Source organism: Talpa occidentalis, unplaced genomic scaffold (genome assembly GCF_014898055.3).
Source record: "Talpa occidentalis isolate TD23 unplaced genomic scaffold, MPIMG_talOcc4v2.1 talOcc4.16, whole genome shotgun sequence".
NCBI lineage: Eukaryota > Metazoa > Chordata > Mammalia > Eulipotyphla > Talpidae > Talpa > Talpa occidentalis.
The window spans coordinates 59,104,634-59,127,884 of NW_023601653.1; the positions used below are offsets into that span (position 1 = coordinate 59,104,634).

General features: G+C 37.2%; 1 long non-coding RNA gene across 3 annotated transcripts in view; it reads right to left on the reverse strand.

Moving 5' to 3' along the window:
* Positions 1 to 23,251, reverse strand: part of LOC119247668 (uncharacterized) — a 224,305-nt gene that overhangs the window by 172,947 nt on the left and 28,107 nt on the right. For all 3 annotated transcript variants that reach the window (XR_005125801.2, XR_008552260.1, XR_008552259.1), the window contains exon 2: positions 11,226 to 11,316. This is a non-coding gene — a long non-coding RNA (uncharacterized LOC119247668). The remainder of the gene's footprint in view (positions 1 to 11,225; positions 11,317 to 23,251) is intronic.

The following is a 23,251-nucleotide window of genomic DNA, read 5'->3' on the forward strand; positions in this document are numbered from 1 at the left end:
CATACAATTGCAACCCCTCCATTCTGACCACAATCCCTCCCCTCCCGCCCCCACCCCCAAAAAGTGTCTCTGGTTCATAGTTTTTTGTTGATTTTGATTTTCACTTTCTTGTAGTTATTCATTTTCCTGGTCCCTTATTTAAGTTTTCTAGATTCCTGCTATGAGTGAGACCATCCGGTATTTTTCTTTTTCTTTTCCAGCGCCATCCATGTTGCTGCAAATTGCATGTGTTTATCTTTTTTGAATGCTGAGTAATATTCCATGGTATATATGTACCACATCTTCTTGATCCAGTCATCTATTTTTGGGCATTTGGGCTGTTTCCAAAGCTTAGCTATTGTAAATAGTGCTGCTATAAACATAGGGGTGCAGGTGTTCTTTGGAATTGATGTTTCTGTGTCCTTTGGGTAAATGCCTAGGAGTGGAATTGCTGGATCATATGGAAGCTCTATGTTTAGTAGGTCCAGAAATCTCCACACAGCTCTCCATAGTGGTTGGACCAGTTTGCACTCCCACCAACAGCACAGCAGCCTTATTTGTAATCACCAATAACTGGAAACAACCCAATGGCCATCAAAAAATGAGTGGGTAAACAATATGGTATAACCATACAATGCAACTCTATTCAGCAATAGAAAGGAATGAGCTATTGATGCATGCATGAATGAGCTATTGATGCATGCATGAGCCATTAGCATGGATGAATATAAAAATAATTATGTTAAGAAAAATAAATTAGTCCAATAATAATAGTAAATATATATGTAATCCCAGAAAATAGAAACTAATCCATACTGGTAGAAAGCAGATTAATGATTATTTGGGGATTGAAAAGGGTGAGGAGGGGATTTCACTAGTATATACATCTGCTAAATTATACTACTTTAAAGTTAAATTGTGTACATATATGCAGCTTTTTGCATGACAACTATACTTCTCGAATTTTGTTTTAAAAATAAAAAAGAATGGCATTAAATATAAGCTCTACAAGGCAGAGATTTGTTTTAGTCTGTCTTAACTTCATATGATATCCCAACCATAAATGAATGGCTGACACACACTACACACTTATTAAATATTTCTTTTTTTTTTAAATTTTTTTAAAGAGGCACGTATTTTATTTATTATTTATTTGTTTGTTTGTTTGTTTATACATGCACTGGGTACAGTCAGAAACGCGGGAGGGTGAGAGAATTCACCAGAGCCAGAGCGGGGAGCAGAGCAGGCAGAAGGACCGAAGTACACTGCTGAGGGGAGCAGCGGGCGGCAGGAGAGGTCTGCGCGCCATGTGGGACCCTCCTCCGGTGGCTGGGGAGCAGCCGGGGATCGAACCGGCGCCGCAGAGGCCGCGGGCAGCTTCGCAACCCAGCGCTCAACCGCTGTGCCACCGGGGAGGCCCCTTATTAAATATTTCTTGAATCCAAAATACAAAACTGGCACATGGTTACAGTTGTCACATACATCTGGTGCCTTGTTACCTTTACATAGCACTTTGTGTGGAAGATGCTCCTTCTATAAATTATGACCCTACTGTAAGTGTTTCCTAGCCAAGCAAGTAGCATTCTGTCCTTACAAAAGCATTAAGCTTAGAAACACTATTCTTTCTCTTGACTCCTGGGAATTCTTAAATACTAGGCATTTTTAAATATCATATGGACTCTTATTTGCTTCAGACTTGGAAACAGTGCTCAAGGGTGGCAGAGATTGCTAACTGTCCACCAAATATTCATGATCCCCTCCCATAATACAGCTATTGTTGAGAAGGAGTCGCTCCGTCAAAGATTACTTTCTTAGTTTCAGGTCTTCCTAAATAATTTGTGTACTCTAGAGCAAAATAAAAATGCAGAACCCTTTAAAAAATATTAAGCACTTTAAGATAATGATAGAAAAGAATTAAAACTAGGATGGGGCATTTTTAAGCATGGAGCCCTGCACTGTTTAGTCAAACTTGCTGAGTCCCCACTGCTCTTGGAGTAGGGATAAGGAGAGCAGAAGTACAGAAGCAGTGGCTACCACTTCAAGTCAAGATGGTTAAGAAGCAAGTGTGCCTTGTCCATCCTCTTTCTTCTGCCAGCTGAATATCACTGGTCATAGTGGAATCAGATGCCTGTGTTGAGCAGATAAAATCCTCCACAGTCTGGGTCTCAGTATAACTTTGTGTCGCAGAGGTCATTCTTGCCTCCACTATATCCCATACAAATGAAAAAATTATTTAATTAAAAAATAAATGTCTGAAATGATAAGAACTTAAGATTTGGGAACTTCCTGTTACAGAAGCTAGCATTTCCTTAATGGAAGAGTTGAAGATATAAAACTGAGCTGAAATCTCCTAAAATCTGGAGATAGAGAAGTCCAATGTATCATTCACACTAAATCTGTGTCTCCAATTCTCCTCTCTGTTGTAATCCTAGAATAACTTTGGGCACATAGTAGGTGCTCAAAGCACATATATTCATTCATTACACAGTTTCTGCGCTCCCATGTGACAGGTTTACTGGGCACCAGGGATTCAGCTATGCACAAGACCAAGATGAAGTCCTTGCTTTCATAAAACTTACATTCAAGAGACAGGCTGTTGAATAAATGAATGAAAGGGATGAATATATCGGAAGAAAAATAAACAATACCAGGTCACAGTGAGTAGTTTATTTTCCAGAAAGTGTCACCACACATATGAAATTGCCCTGATACCATTTAAGACCATCACATACCACTGTTGGACTTCACTCCTTTTGAGGAGGACACAGGCCAATAAATTAATGGGCCCGTCACCCAGTAGACCTGCAACTCTGCATGATGAAAGCATAGCAGCAGAGTGTAGGGAGAACTGGTCTTTCTCTTAACCCAAAATAAAAGGCTGAGATAGACATCAGTTTGGAGAAATCCATTTTTGCCCAAAAACCAGATTCAATTCCTCCCAGCAGTACCTTTTTAGTACCATTTCTTCAGAAGACAGAGCACATGCACTCACATCACAAAAGACAGTATTTGGGGCTCTTAACATAAAAATCTCCCAGAAATAGCTATAATACTACTATATGATAGGGAACTTACAGTAGTATGATAACGATACACTGTACACAGGACTTTCAAGTTCAACATCTGAAGCAATAATCATTTTTTAATTACTGTAATTTATTTTACATTTCAGCAAGCAATCTAACAGCAAAATATTTTTTAATTATCCACATGCAGAAACCACACAAATTAGCTTTAGTCCCTCTTTGCCCAACCTCCAGAGATTTTTGAAGGCCTTCCCAAGCTCAGACAGTCTTTTAGAAACCAGCACTTTACCTTCCCTTTCCTCACACTGAAAACCAATTATTTCAGCCCCGATAGAAATGGCTATAGTAGAATGTTGATTCTCTGCTCTGTCTTTTTAATTGTGTAAGTCTAACAGATACACAAAACATGCTCAAAAAAGATCTACCTCAGTGTGAACACAGTCATGGAATCACTTCCCAAGTTAGGAAGTAGAACAGTCCTAGATCTCAGTCCTCTCTGCCCCCTCCCAATCATAACCCCTCCACTTGTTCCCAAAGGTAGCCTGTATCCTAAAGTCTAACACCAAAGATTAGTCTTACCTATTTTTGAACTTCACATAAATAGAATCATATTTTGCACTCAATTTTTTTTATTTTGAAAACATTTGTTCAAACCTATAGACAAACTGTAAAATTATAGGAAAAAACCTCATATATCATTATTCTACATGTCCTAGTTGTAAACATTTGAATACCCTTGCTCTCTCCATATATTTATATATATATTTAATATATTTATATATAAAATGCATTATATATAAATACATATTTATGCATTATATATTATATATAAAAGTATTAAATTTATATATAATGCACATGTATTATATAAATATATATTGTATTTATATATTATATATCATATATAGAGACAGAAAGAGAAGATAGAGTAATCATTAGAAAGCAAATTACAGATTATGACATGACACCTCAATTTTAAATACTTCACCATGTATGTACTAAGAAAACCATGCCACCACACAACCACAATATCATCATACTTAAGAAAATGAACAATAATTCCATAATAGCTAATATCCAATCCATATTTAATTATCCTCAATTACAGCAAAAAAAAGACTTTTATAAACTATTTTACTCAGCAGTAGTCAATCAGGTCTTATTCCTTACATTTGCTTATTTCTTTAGTCCCTGTTAATCTATGACCCAATCTCTACACTTTGTCTCCATGACATTTCCTTTTTGAAAATCTAGACCAATTTGTCTTTTAAAGAACCCCACGGTCTGAATTTCCCTGATTTTCTGTGGTATCATTTGATGTCTGCTTCTATTCCCTGTATTTTCTGTATACTACAGATTAGGGCTGGAAGTTTGATGGATTCAGGGTAAATATTTTTGGCAAAAAATTAGTGGAAGTACATTCTATTCTTACATGTATTCAATACTTTCATATGCATTATTCTCATAACAATTCCTTCCCAATTCTCTGCAACTATTTACAAGAATAATAGTAGCTAAGCCCCATGAACCATTTAGAAAACTGAAGAGCTTCACAGAAAATGTGGAAGAGCCTGTCAGTATGTGCATGGCAGTTTGACAGATGACCACACCATCATTTTTATTGAGGTCTATGACCCTCGTGATAGCAAAACAGAATCTTTAATTTTATGTAAGAAGGTCAGCGTACTTTTTCTGGTTATTATCTTACAGAGAGGTAGCCAAGTCTGTTTTCCCATTTATTAAAGACAAATACTTCATGTCTATCAGCATTTCATGTCTATCAGCATTGAAAACAGCAAGAGCAGAGAAGTGAAATGAAATTAAAGAACCAGTTAGGGAGACATTTAGTATTGGAGAGGTAGCTTTAAAACTTTTTAGGCCATGACTTATAACCAAGTGTACTGAAGTATATATGAACTGTAAGAAACATTTCATAAAATAATATTGCCTTTACTATTTGTGAAGAAACCCTGATATTTTATATCTTGGTTATTTTTTAATGAAAAGAATGTATATTTTATCCACAAAGTTTTTATAGCCCCCAGTGGTTCATGACCTGGCACTAAGAAAATGCATTAGGTTACCTGGGCTAAGTATACAGCAAAGAGATGAGGAAGAATTGGGGTAAAAGTGACAGCATCCTTCAGAAGAAAATTATGTCATGCTTTAAGTATTCAAATTCATTTTGTCCTTCAGTTACAGCACCAGTTGAAGTCAAAAGACTTAAGTTTGAATTCTTGTGTCACTATTTTCAGTTAGATTACCTTAAATGCGTCTCTCAGAATTTTCTGAGAACACATTCCTCATCTATGAAACAGAGATAATATCAATAAGTTCCCTGAGTTTCAGAGATTAAAGGAGAAAGGGACTGTGACGATCCTGGCACAAAGCAACCTTCTCTTTCTGGTTGCAGGGAACAAGCCAGAATACAACATCTCTTTGGCTGAAAGAGACCAAGATAAGTAAATCATGTGAGCTTTGGGATCATTTCAGAGAGTTCCACATCACCCTGATAAATCATAATATCCATGTTTCAGGTCATCTAGAAAAGGGTAACTTAGACGAACTGAGCAAAAAGATCTCAGTGTACACCTAAATCCTCTCGGAGTGACAAGTTTCTTGGATCAAGAAATGGTGGAAATTGCACAAATGACCATCTCAGAGAATGTGAATTTCCTACCATAAAAACAGTAACTGGAGACCAATAAAATGGTTTATGTTTGTGCTGGTTTGTTCCTCTAAGTGGATGTACCTTGCTTATCATATGTTTTAATTATTCTTAATGTGTTGCCTATCACATCACAAGCTTCTTCAAAGGGAAAGGAATAAGCAGTTGTCATAACAACAAAGCTCTTCATTACCCTGGGAACCTTCGACAGCTTTATTTAAAATGAAGGAGAATAAAGAACCCTAACCAATTAGCTTTATCAGTCTGATTCATGTTCTTCTTAAACTGATAACAGTGTTTCCTGAAGAACTTACAATTTGATGGGGGAATGTGTCATGAATATTTATGGTAACATAAAACTCAGGGAAAAAAATTGGAAAGCTAATTATCACTTGGAAGGTGTTTCTGGTCAAATTCCTGCCCAGTGATCCATCTGATTTTTTTAAATGACTTTTATTAAACAAAGAATTAGTGGGACAATTGCCAACATCTATCCATTGGTTCAAGAACAGCAATGAGACCTATTTAGATTTTAATTCTAACGCCAAGGCTTTACCCTCAGCTAATTTGCTTTGCGTTAACTTTTCATTCAGTAACACTGGGAATGTTCTTGCCTGCCTTCATCCTTCCTTCTCTGTTCCAGAAACATAGTGGAAGTCCCCAGAGAGTTTTAATTCTGCCCTTCTCTGCAGAATTAAAAAAGCAGATGTTTTCTTCTGGTTGCAGGAGATAAGACTGAGAAGTAATTATTGTTCAGCTCCCAAGTCCCACAGGTGTTTTCATTCCTGCCCTGTGACCACAGGAAAAATAAACAGAAAATCTGAAAGGGTCTAGTTGAGGTGCACTTCAAGTTCAGACTTGAAGTCAAATGTGTGAATACCTCCTGCAAGAAAAAAACTACAGAGGAGTAGGCAAACTTTTCTTGTAAGAAACTAGACGTTAAGTATTTTTGAATTTGTGGGACTTAAGGCATGTCTTCACTACTCAGCATTGATGTTGTTGAGTGAAGCAACTATAGAGAATATGTAAACCAATGGGCTTGGACAGATTTGGTCCAGTCATTGTTTTCTGGCTCAAAAGGTTCCCAAGAATTAGATATCTACCAACAAAGAAACAACTGCATGAGTTCTTTAAATAAACAACAGTGAACACATGGGAAGCTTGTTCACAAAGCATTTTCACATATATTATTTCACTTAATCCTGAAGTGAGGATTACTCTAAGAGGGTGGCATATCAATTTTTTTTTTTAATCTTACCCGTGAGAAAACTAGATTTGGGGTGTTAAGGAAACTTTCTTGCTTTTCAAGATCAAACAGCTGATCTTGATTTTGGTTTCAATGATCTTTCCATCATGCAACCAAATGCTACATAAGCAATGCACTTTATTCAGATCAAACAGAAAAAAGCATTAATAATAACAATTTCTAAAAATAGGCTATGAAAAAGTATAGGGAGTGCTCAAAAGAATGGAGAAAAAATCCTTCAACAATAATCCTCACGCTCTGTTTAATCCCCCTGTGATACTAACCCAAGAATTAGCCCAAATTGATTAGCCAAATTGCCCTGGATCCCAAGAATTCCAAGAATTAACCATATAGGCCTAGTTCACTCCCATCCCAAACAGAATCTTAGAAGGACTTAATCCATTGTTTGGGGATAAAGAAGGAAATCCACCCAGAAACAGTCCACACTGAATCACACGCAGGAGGAGTTACTGGTCAGGCTCAAAGTCAACATATAGGAAAGATTCTTCAGCTACCAAAGATTGTGCAGACAACTATTACTTAATTATGACAACTATACAGAGTCAGAGTATTTCATTAGAAAACACAGATATACCATCTGTTCGGGAAACATAATTTAAATGATGTTTTCACTAGACTTAGCCTTATAAATTTTAACTCTACAATGTTCAGCTGAAATGAGAGTCTCCATAGAAAATAGGGCTGATAAGGCATCTATAAGTGATAACCTTCATGTCCAATTCAATTCTGCAAGCATTTACTGAATGTCTACTGAGTATCGGGCACAGCAAAATAACCTCTGCCCTCAGGGAATATATACTGACAGAGTAAGAATAAACACATATATAATGAATTACAAGGTAGAATTTGGGTTAGGAAAGGGTATATTATTACATGGATTTGAGGTGGGGGAAAAGAGCTGGAGAGAGCAAAGGAAGGTTTCATGAAGAGAATCAGGGAAAATTTCAGGGTGAACTGACAGGCAAAGATAGAAGGCAGCTATCTTATCCCATGAACTGGATGAACAAGGAGAATGGGGAAGAAAACTGAAGGGGAAATTGATGCGGTAGGTGTCTCAGCGCTTACTACAGAGGTCAAAACTAGAAGTCCCATAGATCATATTTTTTTTATTATTCCTATTTAAAGAAGGAGATTTCATTTTATTTTTTTTTGTTTTTTTTTTTATAATAAATTTTATTTTTATATTCCCCATACAATTGCAGCCCCCCCATTCTGACCCCAATCCCTCCCCTCCACCCCCGCCCCCCTAAAAGTGTCTCTGGTTCGTAGTTTTTTGTTGATTTTGATTTTCACTTTCTTATAGTTATTCGTTTTCCTGTTCCCTTATTTAAGTTTTCTAGATTCCTGCTATGAGTGAGACCATCCGGTATTTTTCTTTTTCTTTTTGGCTTATTTCGCTGAGCATGATCCCTTCCAGTGCCATCCATGTTGCTGCAAATTGCATGTGTTTATCTTTTTTGAATGCTGAGTAATATTCCATGGTATATATGTACCACATCTTCTTGATCCAGTCATCTATTTTTGGGCATTTGGGTTGTTTCCAAAGCTTAGCTATTGTAAACAGTGCTGCTATAAACATAGGGGTGCAGGTGTTCTTTGGAATTGAAGTTTTGTGTCCTTTGGGTAAATACCTAGGAGTGGAATTGCTGGATCATATGGAAGCTCTATGTTTAGTAGGTCCAGAAATCTCCACACAGCTCTCCACAGTGGTTGGACCAGTTTGCACTCCCACCAACAGTGCAGAAGAGTTCCTTTTTCTCCACACCCTCGCCAACATTTGTTGTTGCTAGTTTTTTTAATATGTGCCATTCTCACTGGTGTAAGATGGTATCTCATGGTAGTTTTGATTTGCATTTCCCTGATGACAAGTGATGTTGAACATTTTTTCATATGCCTGTTGGCCATTTGCATTTCCTCTTCAGAGAAGTTTCTTTTTAGCTCTTCTGCCCATTTTTTGACTGGATTCTTTTCTTTGTTGTTGTTAAGTCTCATCAGCTCTTTGCAGATTTTTGTGATCAGTCCTTTATCATTAGTGTTGGGTGCAAAAATGTTCTCCCAGTTGGTGGGGTTTCTCTTTGTTTTTGTTATTGTCTCTTTTGCTGTGCAGAAGCTCTTCAATTTGATGTAGTCCCAGCTGTTTATCTGCGAGATTTCATTTTATTAAAAAAATTTTTATTTTAAATTTAGGGTTATATGGACCATATTTAATGTGGAAATTTTTTATTTCCTTTTTGGGTTTACATAGTATTTCTTTAAATCAATTTCTACATTCACAAGTAGGAAACTTCACATAATATTAGATCATTTCTGGTTCCCTTAACAAACTAAAAGAGCTACCAACCAGAGACTAACCATTTTGTCCTGTCAACAATTAGAGCTATGCAGAAGCTGACTGTGACACAGGGCTATCCTCTCCCATTTGTGTGGTCCCCTTCTGATCTATTGGATCTGCTTCTATTACCTACAGGGCCTTGGTAGATACCTGAATTTGCAAGAGCTAGTTGAGAACACATGAGGTTTTTCTGTGAATTTGAAACAAATTCAGTATGAATAGGAAGGTATTTAAAATTATCCTATTCACTTCATAAATACATAACCAACCATTAGGCATAAGCCATGAATTAATGAAATAGGAAAAGCAGACTGAATTACCTATATGGTGGAGAAGACTGGAAAAGGTATTGTGTTGCCTATAAGCTGAAAATTGTTAATTTGATTCAATAAACAATGGTAAGCAATTAAAGGTTTTTGTACAGAGGAGTGATATAATAATAGCTAATTCTGGATTTTTCAAAAGATGCTAATTCTGACTAAAATAAATTTTACAGGTTATATACTTTGTTTCAGTAAACAAACAGGTTATTTTATGAAACGTATTGGAAATAAATGTGCTGTGAAGTACATTTTTGTTTTGATTTATAACTTGGTTGACCTCAATTTGAATCATTTGTCCTGTAACTTTTTTCAGTGCTTTACATGAATTTCAAAACATTTCCCATAAACTCAACCATAAATATATGTGGAACCATGATCATTAAAATACTTTAGTTTTACAAGTTATGCATTTTCCTATTACTTTCTTTTTCTCTATACCACTTACAGGCAATTATTTCCAAATGGAAAATAATTCATGCTGAATATATTCTAAAGTCCATTTATAAATAAAAGGCAATAATTTCTGAGCTATATGTATTCTAATGTTCACATTTGCTGTTGACTTTTTTTCTGCCGTTAGCTACAAAATGCTAAAATGTCCGTTGATTACATAAGGGATGTAATTTCGTTCACAACATATATATTTGAAGAGTAAGCCTTTTGAGTAAATAGTATCTCTAACAATGACAATTTTTATTCCATAATTAAAACATTTATGTTTTCTTTATATAGTTGAAGAATAAATTTAGCAATTTACTTATAGCTATCTTTTTTAAAAAAAAGAGAAGATTTATTTATTTATTTATACAAGCACTGGGTACAGTCAGAAGCGCGGGAGGGTGAGAGAATTCACCAGAGCTAGAGCGGGGAACAGAACAGGCGGACTGATGAAATACACTGCTGAGGGGAGCAGTGGGCACGGCAGGAGAGGTCTGTGCACCATGTGGGACCCTCGCCGGCGGCCGGGGATTGAACCGGCGCTACAGAGACTGCGGGCAGCTTCACAGCCCAGCGCTCAACCGCTGAGCCACCAGGGGAGGCCCATAGCTGTCTCCTTCTTAATGAACAAGGTAATTTCAAGTATTTTCCTGATGATAATTAAATTAGTTCCAGCTCTCTCACTATTCCTAACAGGTTATGTCACTGAATGGATACATGTCATCCTGTAGCCTTTTTATTTTCCACTTCATTTTTCCATTCTATTATCTCTCCTCTCCTCAGGGTAGGAGATACTACATTTATGAAATTTCAAACCCTACATTTGGGCTATTGGCCAAGAATAAGTCTAGCAAAAACTACTAGTTATCTATCAGCTAATGTTATTTTTCACTTTTACTGCTACCAGAACTATTTGTTTTTAGAACTATAGTATCTTTAGTTTATTACAAATGTGCTTGAATTTGACAATTATGTGTGAATTTCATGTATTTTTATTTCTTATTTAGGTCCTGCCTGGAGACACATTTTTAAATAATCTCCTCTCAAGGCAAGGGATCTTACTTAAGCCAATAAATGCTTATCCTTGACAACAGAACCGCAAAAGAAAACTAATTATTTTGATAATCACTGGGCTTCTGTTAAAGATATCACATGTATGTACATATTTAGGTGGTGGTTGTGCCATTCATACCTCATAAATCAAGCTGGCAATTTCTTGTAATCATTTGTGCTTTTCACATCTGAATCTCCTTGGTTTTTCAATGTCTTCCTTGTGCTGAAATCTTAAGATCAAAAAATTCCTGTATTATTCCAAGAGGTTCACCAAGGAAATATAAACAGACTTGACTATATTGTCCTTAATCTATAATGTGATTTATTTGCTTACTCCACCTAAAATCTGGCTTTACATGTTCTCTGCACCCCCTGGCTTTACATGTTCACATGAAGTTACTATTAGTCACTGGGGTAATCTAGTCCATTTTGCATTACAACTCTCCAAATTTTTCATCCTGTGTGAATGTTGGTGTTTCACTTCACATTTTCCAACTACACTAGCTCCATTCATCAAAATATCACTGTTTGGAATAATTCTTTATGCATCATTAGTCATAAAATTTTCTTTTTCACATTTTATGTTCATACACAGTCCAGTTGGAATTTGGGGATGATTTTGAGAGTCCCTCTTACAAATAATTGCATCAAACTCCAAAAATGTTACTTATGTTGAATGGCCTTTATATAATCATTTGCATCTGTAACTTATTCCTGTGGAAGGTATTAAGTTCATCTAGCATCACTGGAGTATGTGATTTCTACATATTCATGATGTACAGAGTAAAGCTATCTCTATGTGAAGCAAGGAATCAAAACTCTAAATTATTCAGAGATTGACAGTACGATATGCTACATTTGTAAAGAATGTCACTGATCACATACCGTAAACAGCCTTGGCACATAACTTACGATAGTGTCTTTCAACTCTCATATTTAACTTTTTATGTCTTGTCCCCTGAAATAGTTTCTCAATGCTTGAGAGTATGGAGCGTGTGTGTTTTAGGATTTTCCATAGCTTCTAACACTATCCAGTGTACATAACAGAGGCTTAGCAATATGTGAAGTAAGAATAAAGGGGAGTGAAGGGGAAGAATATAAGCTATGGGAATGAAACTCGCTGAACACCACCAGGATGGGAAAACCAAGGGACAGGATCACCAACTCACTTGTCACTAAAATTTCTCTGGGGAAGGGGAAAGGTAGGTTGGAAGATGTAAACTAATCAAACACTGTTTATGCCTTTGGGGAGAAAAAATTCAGAGCTATTTATAAAAGGAAAATGATCAGCATTTAAAGAGGCTGAAATAAATATGAAACGTAAAGTATGGTTAGTTAGATAGCTGTAGTAAATATTTAGCATGTTTTTGACAGTCACCCATCTCATAGCAGGGACTCTGTGCCTGTTTGCAGAATCCGTTAATAGTAATATCTCATCATTTATATGAACTCAATCACATGCCAATCACCAACCAAAGGGCTTTAAATCAAGCATCTATTTTGAGAAACTCATCAAAGTTATATGACCAGGTAATCAATTTATCTTATATAAGTACTTATTTAAGGTATATTACTGAAGCTTTGCTATAGGATTATGATATAAGTACAATTTATGATGTAAGTACTATGAAAATCTCTATTTGCACATTTTTACAAATGAGGAAACTGAAGCTAAAACTGATAAGTCACTGACCCAAGCTTTTACAACTACCTAGTAAGTGACTGGACAAAGTTTAAACCCAGGAGCTGTAACTCCAGAGCCTGCATTTAGTCTCTACTCCAGAGTCCAGAGATTCTGTTCCAAAGTATTAACTCAGAATTATGCAATTCTGTTTTTATGTTCCAACCCACATTAGCTATCAGTAAAATTCTGGTAGTTGAGTCAGACAGATAGACAGAGAGAGAGAGAGAGAGAGAAAGAGAGAGAGAGAGAGAGAGAGAGAGAGAGAGAGAGAGAGAGAGAGAGAGAGAATTTCATGTATGTATGTATACATACAGAAAACAATACCCAATAGAATGACATAGCCTAGGACCTTCATTAAGAGATTTCAGAGGAAGTTTCTTTTTAGCTCTTCTGCCCATTTTTGACTGGATTATTTTCTTTGTTTTTGTTGAGTCTCATCAGCTCTTTGTAGATTTTTGTGATCAGTCCTTTATCCTTAGTGTTGTGTGCAAAAATGTTCTCCCAGTCGGTGGGGTTTCTCTTTGTTTTGGTTATTGTCTCTTTTGCTGTGCAGAAGCTCTTTAATTTGATGTAGTCCCAGCTGTTTATCTTTGCCTTCATTATCACTGCTTTGGGTGATGTGTCTGTAAAGATGTCTTTGATGTGCATCATGTAATGTTTCGTCTATATTTCCTTCTATGTATTTTATGGTTTCAGGTCTTATGTCTAGTTCTTTAATCCATTTTGAGTTGGTTTTTGTGCATGGTGTTAGGTAGTAGTCAAGCTTCATTCTTTTTCATGTAGTGACCCAGTTTTCCCAGCACCATTTATTGAACAAACTTTCTTTGCTCCAATGCATATTCTTTGCTCCTTTGTCAAAAATTAGTTGACCATAAATCTGTGGGTTTATTTCTGGTCCAACCACTATGGAGAGCTGTGTGGAGATTTCTTGACCTAATAAACAGATCTTCCATATGATCCACCTATTCCACCCCTAGGTATTTACCCAAAGGACACAGAAACATCAATTCCAAAGAGCATCTGCACCCCTATGTTTATAGCAGCACTATTTACAATAGCTAAGCTTTGGAAACAACTCAAATGCCCAAAAATAGATGACTGGATCAAGAAGATGTGGTACATATACAACATGGAATATTACTTAGCATTCAAAAAAGATAAACACATGCAATTTGCAGCAACATGGATGGTGCTGGAAGGGATCATGCTCAGCGACATAAGTCAGAAAGAAAAAGAAAATTACTGGATGGTCTCACTCATAGCAGGAATCTAAAAAACTTAAATAAGGGACCAGGAAAAAGAATAACTATAAGAAAGAAAATATCGAAATCAACAAACAACTATGAACCAGAGACACTCTATGGGGGGTGGGGGGTGGGGAAAGGAGGGTTTGGGGTCAAAATAAGGGGGTTGTAATTGTATGGGGAATATAAAAATAAAATTTAAATTAAAAAAAGAGATTTCGGGGGGGACTCCCTGGTGGCACAAGAGGTTAAGCACAGCACTATGAAGCTATGGCAGCCTCTGTGGCACGAGTTCGATCCCTGGCCGGCCAGGGAGCTACCCACATGACGCAGCAGACCTCTCCTGTCTCACCCGCTGCTCCCCTCAGCAGTGTTTTCAGTTAATCTGCCTGTTCTGCTCCCCACTCTGTGTCTGGTGAATCCTCTCACCCCCCGCACCTCTGGCCTATACCCTGGTTCTTATATGCATAAATAAATAAATCTTTAAAAGAAAAAAGAGAGAGACTTCTGGGGGATGCCAAAATGAATACACAGGAATGGAATTATATGTTTTTTGCTATTCTCAGGTCTAATTATAGACATCAAATGATAAACACTATACCCTAAGACATACTAATTCCTTTAAAGAACCTTAAGCAGTGTCAACAAAATAATAATTTATCTCGTTTTATTCTGGTCTCCATCAACTCTAACTGGTCCCAGCTCTTCTACACTCCTATCTCTTATGCTCTAGGCTTGTCTTTCTTTGTTTTGAGGTCTCTAGGATCATTTTTAGGTCTTCTCATTTGCAAATAACCCATAGTTCTCTTTAGGACCCCCACCCAACTCCAGTGAGTTTCTTCTGGGCCTTTTTCCCCCTTCAGAATGCAGAGTTCTAGGCGCTTGCCCTCCTCATTTGATTTTGGCTCAGAGAATTCTGTCCTGCTAGAGTGCTCTCTGCCAATTACTGTCTCTTTGGCAGGTTGGATCCAAGTGTAGATTTAATGTCCACCCTGGCTGAGAGTGAGAACAGCTTCCTGTTTTAAAAACAGATTCCCAGTGTTTCCGCCATAATACTTTGGAAGCAGTGGCTCAGGGACATCACTCTTGTATCCTTTCATACCCAGCCCCTATAATGTGAGCCCCATGTCTACCCTGCCATCCATTTTCACATCCTCAGATCCTCTCCTGTGTCCCTTAGGACTAGCCTTTGCCAATGATCTGTGTCAGAGTTCTTTGTTGCTTTTCCATCCTTTCAGATTTCCTGGTTCTGTGGTCCTGGGCCAGAAAATCAGCCTTAGATGAGTCTGAATTTCAATCCATACACACCCCACTGTCCTCTGCTGTGAATAATTCAATGATTCTGCTGTGGTTCTGGTCCTTACATTTACACTGAGGCCATCTTTCATTAATCTTTTAGGTGTTGCAAAAATATGAAGTACCCCAAATGCTTTATTCTGAAATGTGAGTGAGAATGTGTGTGATATGAACTAGAAAAGCTGTGACTTCAATCATTCCATGGATTGTTTTAAACAATGATGTGCTTGAGAAACAAGACAAGTCAGGGTTCTGCTATCATGGAATTTACATTTTATGACTTTGTCATTAGTTAATATTTATCAACTACATTGGCTATAGAAAAACACATGAAGGTGTTTGGAGCAGCCAATAAATAACATCCCTCTCTCCCAGTTGCATTCAGAGCCAATTTGGAGATAGAAGAGACAGGAAGATGGAGATCAAATCAACTGCTTTATTACTGTTACAGCTGATCAGAGAACGTGGCTTTAGATCTGCCTTACTGCCGAATTGAAAAGATCCATTTCCTTAGTCACAAGTATGTTTGCCAGCTGTAGGCCATTTCACCTTAGAAACAGCCCTTCCCACAGGGCAAAGAACTGGTGAGAATGCATATTCACACTGAAGAAGAAAAGTCAAGAAGGGGCTCAGTCCAGTATGTTCAGTTTCTCCTCTTGAACTCACAAAACAGACAGCTGAAGGGAGAGACTAGGAGTAGCAGCAGAAATCCCATTTCAGAGGATCGGGAAACCCAGGTGATTGCCTATACAAATAATAAGTAAAACTCTGAAATACAATATAGTTGAGTCAAGAAAAGCTTACTTATCTTTAGAACACTAAGGATTGTTGAGATTTACCCAAGACATTGTAATAAGAGTCATGGTCCACTCGTTAATTAGCACTGGTTTTGAGAACTTGTGCCTTGTAATGGTTCCAAGTAAATGGTCATAACACTACAATAGCAGTGACAATCATGTCAAAAGCAAAATGGTAGGTGAGGCAATGATGTGTAGATCAGAAGTCTCAAGCTTTTCGTTGATATCTGAATTAAATAAGCCGGGCCACCCTGGTGGCGCAGGAGGTTGAGTGCAGTGCTGTGTAGCTGTCCGCAGCCTCTGCAGCACAGGTTTGATCCTGGCTGGCCAGGGAGATACCCACATGGCACAGCAGACCTCCCCTGCCTCACCCACTGCTCCCCTCAGCAGTGTTTTCAGTTGTTCTGCCTGTTCTGTTCCCCACTCTGTCTCTGGTGGAACCTCCCACCCCCCACGCCTCTGGCCTGTACCCCAGGTCTTGTATGCATAAATAATCTTTGAAAAAAAATAAAATAAAATGCAGTCTATGTACAGTAAAGGGGAATTATGACAGCAATTGGAGAAAATATTTTTAATGAAGCATTACATGTAGAGACAAGTTCTGAATAAGCCTATCTTTGAAAATTCAGTATCACTCTCTTGTAGATTGGGACTAATAAACTGTTTTTAAATATAACCTAAGAAAAAACAAATAGGTTTCAACCATAACAACTAGAGTAATCATCAATGAGACCTCCAGTAACTTTGGGTGGTGACTCATGCCGGAGGCCGCTGCAAACACTTGTCTGTTGTCCTCCAAAGCTGTTGTTCGTTCCTGAGAGATCAGGTCACACTGTTGAATCCCCCAATTTATTTAAATCTGTTATTTTATTTCGAGTGCTAATTGTCTCTCACAACAAACAGAGACTTCTCTCAGCTGCATTTATTGGCATTACAATGGATAATCAACAAGAAAGCCTGAGAGCAGAGAGAGAAAAGTTGCCTTGGTTACAAACCTGAGATGCTTGTGGTGTTACAGTTCTGGCCATGCTTTGAAATTTCCTAAAACACCCCAAGAGCAAAGTGCTGTATTATTTTCTTTTCTTCTTGTGGCCCATCAGGGTTAGTTTTAACCAAGATGGAGGCCTACTCTTAAAGTGTATTTGTACAAGGTGTCTTCAATAAATGGCCATACAAAACAGGGCCATCATTTAGCACATTGTATATACATGTTCATGCACTTTCAGAATAATGAGAAGCAATCAGAGTTATTGTTTCGTGCTAGAGAAGCCTGTTATTATGTTTGTTCTATCTACAATCACACAAAGCAACCATTACTCTATATTACACTCTCATTTCTTTTTTTTTTTTAAAGCAAGCAAACTAAATAACCTTACAGTCTTTCACTATTCCAGTCCCCAAGATGGTATTTTCCCTATCGAGCACAATTTGAGGAGGGCCAGGAAGGCGGACCAAAAGATAGAGCTCCCATAACAGGGCTCTGCTAATAATCGTTTTGTTTTGTTCCTTCTCCATTTATTTGGAAAATTGAAGATTTTAAAAGTTAGGATGATTATTCAGACAATACTCTATTAATATAACTAGCCATTTAGAAAATCCCTAAGGGAATCCATGATCTCCATCATAGAACATCTCCTTTATCAGGTTGATCAGTGGCCAATATGAGCTCTCCTTTTAGTCACTGATCTGTTACAGGAGATATTTTTATTTCCAAAATATCATGTGCACCCCCAGATGACTTAAATTTCACCTAATTCAAGGAAGACATTCAAAAGTATGAATGATAGCCACCATTTACTGAAGAGTTAATAGATGACAAATGGTGTACTAAAACTTTTAACAAACATTTTAAATTACATAATCATTAAACAAGCTTTCTTGGAGAAATTATTATCTCTAGGTATAGATAAGGAAATTAAGGCTTACAATATGACTTGAAGGGATATTTTTGTAATCCAAAAATGATATTATTATCAATGTGGAGTGGATTTAAGGATCAGAAAACTGGTATACAAGCCCATCTTCTGCCATATAGAAATGTGCAATTATTGTTACCTAACCAACTGTAGTTACCTAACCTCTCTGTGCCATAGTTGTCTTGTCCACAAAATTAGGGGAATAAGAGAAATAGGATTACAGTAAAAACTAAGTGAGTTAATAAATATAAGCTACTTAAAATATTGCCATACACAGGATTATTATCTAATGTCAGTCTTTAAATATTGGAAATAGTGTATAATTTCCCAAAGTGACTATGCTTTAGTGTCTCAATTATATAACTAGTTATTTTCTTGTATCTACAATAAGTATAATCTTTTTCAAGTCATGTCATTGAAAATTACAAAATATCAGTGTGGATATAAAGTATTTCTAGTCTGTGCTTAACCTAATTGAATAAGCAATACATATATAAATAGTTATTTTGTTTTTTATATACTAATGTTTACAACTAGCATTAATCTTTATTTGTTAACATTATTTAGAGGCATCAAATACCTCAATTAGAAGTGATATTATGTAAAAAAGTCACAAGGATACCTTCCCATTCTGCTATCTATCTGCCTGGTATCTTTGTGTTTTCTCCCAAGCCCATTAGAATCTCTTCCCTAAGTTTTCTTCTCTATCAAAAACAGTTTTCAGGGCCTCCCTCGTGGCGCGAGGGGTTAAGACACAACCTATGAAGCTGTCTGCAGCCACTGCAGCACGAGTTCGATCTCAGGCCAGGGAGCTGACCCACATGACCCAGAAGACCTCTCCTGACTTGCCTGCTGCTCTCCTCAGTAGTGTATTTCAGTAGATCTACCTGATCTGCTCCTCACTCTGTCTCTGGTGAATCCTTATAGACATAGCTGTGAAAAGCCATCTTCTCAAGGTTCTGAGTCCTAAATCCTTAGGGTCAGCCTCTAACTTCCTCAGGCATCATAAACTGCAAGCCAGATTCCCCTAATTTGGAGCCTAATTCCAGTTCCTTTTCCTTAGCCTCAAGGTTTAATAACTCCAGCCTTTGCGGTTACTTCCCTTTGTTCCAGAGCCCTGAGCAACGATGATCTCTATGACCTAAATGTTCACCTTTGACTTTTTCATTCTTCCAGCACATGTTTAAACAACTTTTTCCTTCACATCCCATCTTCTGAAATGCCTAATGTGATTTCTGATTTCATGTCTGGACCTTCACTGATCTAAATCTGTTATAAATAACTTTTTGAAATGTCATATTCTTGGAAATTTTGTAAATACCATCAAGAAAAAAAGAATGAAGGAGAACTTTAGGCATCTTTCAGTAAATAGAGGGGATCTTTGCAGGGGGAAGGGTGGCAAATTTTCTTTATCCCACTCTCTACCCCAATATAATTATATAACTCCCCCAGGAAAAGAGAATTTTCTCTTACTTGGAAAAGACTCTCTTACTAGTCTTTTTGTTTTATTTAAGTTTTCAACTGACTGGATGAGGCGCTCCCCCATAAGAGAATTGATCTACCAATTAAAATGCTAATGTAGGGGGCTTCCCTGGTAGCACAGTGTTAAATTCTCAGCACTATCAAGCTATGGCCAGCCACTGTGGCATGAGTTTGATCCCCAGCCAGGGAGCTAACCCACATGGCGCAGCAGACCTCTCCTGTCTTGCCCACTGCTCCTCTCAGCAGTGTATTACAATAGATTGCTTGTTCTGCTCTACACTCTCTCTCTGGTGAATCCTCTCACCCCCTGCACGTCTGGCCTACACCTCAGTTCTTGTATGCATAAATATAAATCTTTGAAAAAAAAAAAAAGCTAGTCTTATGCAAAACAGTCCTCAAAGAAATACCCAGAATGATGTTTGACTGGATATCTGGGTACCCATTCAAGTTGATACATAAAATTAACATTTAAATTCATTACTATTATTGCTAACAAACTAAGTGACCAGTTGAGATTTTCAACTGGTCCTCTCAAATAGCTGTAATCAAGGGGGAGAATTTGGGGAGTAATTCACCTGCCCATTAGAGTAGGTGCCCTCCACCCAGTTTCTGTCTTGTACACTCCTCTATGCTGTTATGCCTCTTCACCAGGGCTTCCAGAATGGCTGGAAGGAGTCGTCAGTCCCTGGGGATTGTGTAGCTCATGAGTAGTGCAAGTCATCTGCAAAGCACTGAGAAAATATATAAATAAACAAGAAATATCCTGGGAAGAGGGGACTGAGTAAGATGGTAGAAGGCCCTAAGGTAATGTTTATACATATATGTTAAATATCTATTAAATATTTAAATATATGTATATGCACACACACACACACACACACGTCTTTAAAAATGGAGAATGAATTTTAAATGTGTATGATCTTTTCCTCAGAGCTATACCAGCTCAGTTAGGGTACTTTTGGGGAAAAAAAAAAACCTAGACCAGGAATCAGCATTGGACTTCCTCATTAAGAGTGTTTTGATGACTCTTCCTTTTGTTATCTGAATTATGTCTATAGCAGGGTCTAGTAGTACACAAAATTTTAAATTATTCAAAGACTGATTATAAGGTATGTGAGTTACTATATCTCTTTTTATATCTCACACTTCCCACATCATTAGCATCTCCAATAAAAGGGGAGCCTGAAAAAGTGAAATTCATAAAATGAGATCCTTTCCATCTGAAAAGAGACTTAAATGCTAATCATGCCTACTCCTTAACTTTGTGGGTTAGCCAATTGTCTCAATAAGAGAAAATAAATTACCAAGGCATGTGAGTGAGTTAGTGGAAGGGATTAAAATTAGGCCATTTGTTACTTGTAAACTGACCTGCTTATACTGCTAAGGTGCTTTGAAAGAATACTACAGCAATTGTAACAAAAGTAAGACTGGGGGAATATTAAGAAATTCAGTTTTCTTATTCCTACTACTTCTTCTTCTTTGAAAAATGGGAAATTATCTTTAATGACCTGTTTCTGTTCCTGAAAGAGAAAGATAATATTTCCTAATCCAGGGCCTCAGTTCTAACTGATGATAGATAAATCAATGATAGATAGATAGATAGATATGATAGATAGATAGATAGATAGATAGATAGATAGATAGATAGATAGGCAGACAGAGAAGGATAGAGGGGGCAGGTAAGTAGGTAAATAGAAAAATAAAGATACATACTGTTGTCCTTCACCTTTGAAAATGGTGGTGCTGACAGCATTATTTTCCTTGTTTATGTTATAGCTGAAAAAAACGGAAGCATCTCCAAGCTGACCTGACTCACTAATGCCTATATAAAATGTCCTTTCAGGGTGAAGTCCCTTAGTTCAAGCATTATTATCACTCACTTTGTTTTCACCCTGTAACACCCACAGCAAACCAGCAGGCCTATTAAAGGGGACTTCCCTGGGTGGTTGGAGAAATTTGGATCATAACTTCCCAGTTTACCCTGGCCGTGCAACTTATGCCTCTGATGCATTTAAAGGGACAAAAAAACAAAAAAAAAAAAAAAAAAACCTGGAGAAAAATTGAGAAGACAGGAGGTGAACACTGAAGGTATTTGATTCTGATTCTAAGAGTTGGAAAATAGCACTGTAATCAGTGCACTGAATCCGGATGGCTTCATTTTGAGATGCACATATTAGGAATCATTCTTCTGATTAAAATTTGTCATGGTTACCATATTATCAAAATGCCAAACAAGGTCCTTTGTGATTTTATGTCTGCCTCATTTCTTACTGTATTTTCCTAGTGCCATCCTACCCTCTCTAAACCCTGAATCCACAGCCAAAGCATCCTGAGAAGAACAAAAATGGATGTATCACATTCCCCAACTTAAACTTCACTACAAAGCAATAGCAATCAAAACAGCATGGTGTTGGAATAATAAGATCAATAGACTGAAACTGAGGGCCCATAAAGAAATCCACATGTAGGAAGAGATTACTTTTTGACAAAGTTGCTAAGAGTCACTTCGATAAATGGTGCCAGGGAAAGTGAACAGACACAAGCCAAACAAAGTGGAACTGGACCGCTATATTCCATAGCACATAAAAATTAATTCAAAATAGATGAAAAACTTGAACATGAAACCTGAAACCATAAAATACATAGAAAACAAAAAATAGACAGTATGGTTTATGACATCAGCCTTAGCGATGTCTTTGTGGACTTATCTCCAACAACAAAAGAAACAAAAGCAGAAATAAACAACTGTGCTACATAAAACTAAAAAGCTTGTATAGTGTAAGAAACCATCATTAAAATAAAAAAGAAAATTTGCTAAATGGGAGAAGATATTCATAATTCATAAATTTGACATGGGCATCAACCGTATGGTAGTGGATGGAAATTAGACTTTTGGTGCAGATCATCATGAAGTATATACTTTGACATTATATGGGAAATCATATGTCAAAGTATGCTATACACCAAAACCTACATATGGTTGAAATCAAGGTTGCATCAATAAATTTTTAATTTTAATTTTTTTCACATCTCTATTGTTAAAGTTTTTATGAGCCCTCAAAAAAAAAAAACCCAAAACTGAATCTTACAACAGAGATACTTAAACATTCCTCATTACCCTTCCCCATGCTGATATCTTCACTAGAACATTTTTCTACTCTATTTTACCTGCTAATGAGCCTGCTAGGCCCACCTCCAGTATTCCTGCCTTCAGAAGGTAGGAATATAGGGGAGCCAATTAAGACATAAGTGTAAAAAAATAATAACAGTACAATAGACAACAAAGCAAAAATGGACAATTATAAATCAGAGACATACTGCAGGGAAGGAGGAGGGAGAGGCATCTGAGGGAGGGAGGCGCACAAGGGACTGAGGTGATGGTGCATGGGTGCATTGGAGAAGGAAACTGTATGGGGACTACACCTGAGGGGGTGGGGGAAGCAAATATTGTTTAAAAATGAACAATGATGTAAAAAATTAAAAAATTAATATTAAAAAAGGCTTTCTTCCCTCCACTTTGTTCCAGAGGGTCTACAATAGCCAGTTGTTATGTTGCTCACCAATGATCTTACCTACCTTACACTCTTGCGCTCTCATTCCACACTGAAGAAAGTTGACCTGTGCAATCTGTAAGAATTTGTCAAATGTGTGACTTCTGAGGCTAGGTAATAATAAAAAATAGTGAATCCTAACTTGTTCTCTCTTTTATCTCTCTTTTATCACTATGGCAGGGGGAAACCACCTGC